The sequence below is a fragment of the Apis dorsata genome, unplaced genomic scaffold (genome assembly GCF_000469605.1).
Source record: "Apis dorsata unplaced genomic scaffold, Apis dorsata 1.3 scaffold_27, whole genome shotgun sequence".
NCBI classification, from domain to species: Eukaryota; Metazoa; Arthropoda; class Insecta; order Hymenoptera; family Apidae; genus Apis; species Apis dorsata.
The window spans coordinates 208298-212336 of record NW_006263329.1 but is presented as its reverse complement, the minus strand read 5'-3'; the positions used below and the strand labels follow the sequence as shown (position 1 = coordinate 212336).

Sequence of the window (4039 nt, the reverse complement as noted above, 5' to 3'; positions counted from 1 at the left end):
TTTTTTTTTTTTCATTTCGAACGAAACAAAGATAAAAAAACACTTTTCCAGATGGATCATTCGCGATGCACATCCAATGTGTAAAATATAAATTCGCGCTTTTTCCTCTCGCATTTGTCTTCTTTCTCCTTCTTCTTATTCCTTTAACCACTGTCGTTGCCTTGGTACCATCACGCTCGTCTATCTTTTCGCCTTGCATACCTCTGTTATTTCGACAGGTTACCCTAATTTCCGCTTGGCGCTCGCTTCGCGTGATATTGTCGGAACGTGCGCTTCCGCTTTTCACCGGCAAGAAAACGTATTTTTCGCTTCGTGAAAACGGCTGAATGCGCAATCGCCTCGCTAATAATTCAGTTTGAATTTTCGCCACGGAGTATACCGCACAGCGACACACACGTTGCTTAGGCCATACACGTACATACACGTATTTATTTTTTAATCCTGGATACTCGATACTGTTACACGGAATATCAACTCGACGTAGGTAAATCTCGTTATACGATTGATCGATGGAATTACTGGTTTCGCGTATCACCGGTTTAACAGGGGACACGGAATCACTGGAGGGAATCCTGTGGATTCTCGTTTCGATCAAGTGGAAGGATTTTTACTACGGTTGGGATTATGGTACTAGGGTCGTAGAGGAATGGATATCATCTTGATGGTTTGAGTAAATGTAGTTTTATGTTTTATTCTTGTTTGATTGTGTGTGATGGATGGTTTTGCATGTAAAAAAAAAAAGTGGAAATGAGATAAATGGAAACTCTTGAACGAGATTTGATTGTTTGATCATAAAAATCTTTTTGGGAGAAATTATTTTTAATATTGTTTTTTTTTTTTTTTTTTTGAAATGAAAAATGAAAAAAATTTTTTTGTAAAATAAAAAAAAAAAATTAATTTTTTTTTTTTTTTTTAAAAAAAAATTTTTTTATTTTTTTTTTTTAAAAAAAAAAAAAAAAATTATTTTTTTTTTTTATTTAAAAAAAAAATTTTTTTTTTTTTTTTTTTTTTTGAAATGAAAAATGATAAAGAATTTTATGTATAATTAAAGAATAAAATTAATTATTTATTGATTGTTTAATACATATATATAGTATAGATTATTCAAACAAAATTGTTAAAAAATTTAAAGAATGCTTATATCAGAGAATATTTATATAGAGTTATTTCATGATCACAATCAAATCAATTTCATAATCAGTTTCTATAATATAAATATTTCATTAATTTTTAAAAATCCAAGAACAAATTCCGTAATATTCTTTTATTTTAAATCTCATAGAATCATCCCTTACATTTTCTACAAACTTCTTCAAAGAGTCAGAAACTCCAATTTTCGCTCTATTTCTTCATAAATCGTTTATTTACCTACGCATAACCTACAAGTTTCATACAATGCTACTCAAAACCTCGAAACACGTTTCATCGAATATCAGAAATATCGAAAACTCTCCAATTCTCCGAATTTATCGAGAATTAACCAACTCGACTTCACTTTCTATCTCAATTATTCACATCTATCTAAACATACCAAATCTCTTCTAACCCTCCTCATCGTTTAAATAGAATTTTTATAATTTTTAACATTACATCAACGAATACTACGAAACGCCATGACTTACCATCTATGTTGTAGTGTGGTAGTAGCGTGCGTTGATGTAACTGTTACCTCCATGATATGTGTAGTGTGCACGAGATTGTCTCCGATCTCCAATCTCGCAGGAAGTTCTCTCGCCGCTTTCCACCACCCTCTTCTCTCCCCCTATCCTTCCTCCACGGCTGAATGCATGTCCTGTTGCATAATTTAGCGACCACTTCCGGCTTATAATAGTTTACTGTCGAAGTCTGCGTACGAGGTAAGATAGGTAAGGAGGGGTGCAAATGGACGAGGGTGGCGAAGTTCTTTGTTACTCGAAATGTAACACTGCCTATTGTGTGTATGTTCTTGTTGCATAATTTACGAACGATTAGTTATACTTCTGATCCTTCTCTTTATTCTTCATCGTGCTCTTGATTTCTTCTTTCCATACTCTCTTTCTCTCTCTGTCTCTCCCTCTCTTTTTCTGATACAATGACGCGTACTCTATTCTCCATCCAGCCGCGGAGACACTTTCGGAAAGGTGAAAGGTAGGTGAAGGGTTGCATGCTCGATGAGTAGAAAGCTCTCTTATTGAGTTGGCTGTCGTTCAAATCGTGACCTGAAACGAAGAATCCTTTTGACTTGGCGAGAGAATTTTTCGGGACAAAACGTGCGCTCCCTAACGTCGAGTGAATGTTTAATTTTTCTTTTTTTTTTTTTTTTCTTGTGCTCGTTGATCGTGCTTCCGATATAAACAGGATTAAGGTAAAGAGATGTTTATTTTGGAGGGAAAATTCAGTTAAGGATCTCTGTGATTTTACTTGGGATTGTTTTATGATAAGAAGTAGTAGAAAGGATTTAGTAATCAGATTATGGATATTTTTAGATTTTGAACAGTGAATGTTGTATTAAAATATTAAAATGTTATATTTTGTTATTATATATTTGTAAAATAATTCTGTTAAAAGCTAACTTTTTTAATATATATTTAATATGTCTAAATAAATGTTTATATGGTTTTTTTTTTTGCGAATAATTTTAAAATAAATTTGAACAATTTAATGACAGATATTAAAATATTTTTAATTTTTTCAAGAATTTTTCTTATGCAATATATTATAGTAGTACGAAATATATAAATTATGGAAACAATAATCCTAAGCTTAATTTTTAAAATAGAATATGCAATTTCATTTGTAATAGGATTTTTCATTCTAAAAAGGATTATGTTAGTAATATCTTGAAAATTGTAATAATTGTACAATCCTTACAAAAATTACTTTGTATCAGTTTATTGGTCTCAAAAGATTTAAAGAATAATTCTATTATGTTTATAGAAAAAAATTTGAAAAAAATTTTAAATTTTAAATTTTCTTCTATAAAATGCTAATATTTTCAAATATATATAAATATATATTCAATATAATTTGAATAAAAAGGATTTCTTTAGGAAAAGATTGAAATTAAAAACCTCTCGTGAAATATGAAAGATACAGTGATATCTTTCTTTAAATATTCTCGAAATACTTGACACTATTTTCCTATTATTTCTATCATCAAGTTGAATTCGATGTTCGGTGTGGCTTTCCGACAGGAATAGTAGAAAATTAAAAAAAAAAAAAAAAAAAAAAAAGTGGACTGACATTTCATATAGCGACGCTTTTGATGAATTGCCAACATTCACGCATATCCTATGCATATGCAATTCGTTATATAGAAGGGGAAAAGAGTCAAATTTTATTATCGACACTGTCACTATACTTCTAGATTTCCAGTTATTAAACTTTGCATTTAAATATTTAAATATTTTCATTCTCACAATGATTTATATATTAAATCTGTTGACATTAAATTATCAAAAAATGAATTTTTTTAATCTGTTCTTTATTGTATTTAATATATTATCCTTAAATTTGTCATTTTTAAGATATAAAAGAATCTTATAAGAATTTACTTAAGAATTTCTTTATATCGAATTCTTCATCACGATAATAGTAACTTCTAAGAGAATCATTTTACAAATAATAACAATATTATTTTTAGTATACTAGTATATAATATCGAAATCACTAAAAAATTTTAAATTTATATTTTCGAATCTACATCACTCTCAAATATCTCTATTCTTATCCCTAAGAACTTATACATCAAATCAGTCTATCAAAGAATCAAAGGAGACCAGGGAATCCCTGCTCATATCTATATGCATAATCTAACGAACATTTTGTTAATTAAGAAAAAAAAAAAAGGAAAAAATCAGATCAAAAGCGATTCCAGCATTGCAAAATGATTCTTCGGTTTCTTCCGTGAAATCGGACACAATAGAAGTGAAAAAAATATTTGGGAAATGCTTGAAACGGGTCAGAGCGATCGAGCGAAAGTTTAATTAAAAAGTTGGAAAAGAGAGGGCGTGCGAACGGCGATAGATGACTTTGTGCAAAGCAGAGGGGAAGCAATCAA

General features: G+C 30.0%; 1 protein-coding gene across 1 annotated transcript in view; it reads left to right on the top strand.

Annotated features, from left to right (window-relative positions):
• LOC102676127 overlaps window positions 1-4039 on the top strand; it is a 413064-nt gene that overhangs the window by 373058 nt on the left and 35967 nt on the right. The gene's annotated exons all lie outside the window — the stretch shown is intronic.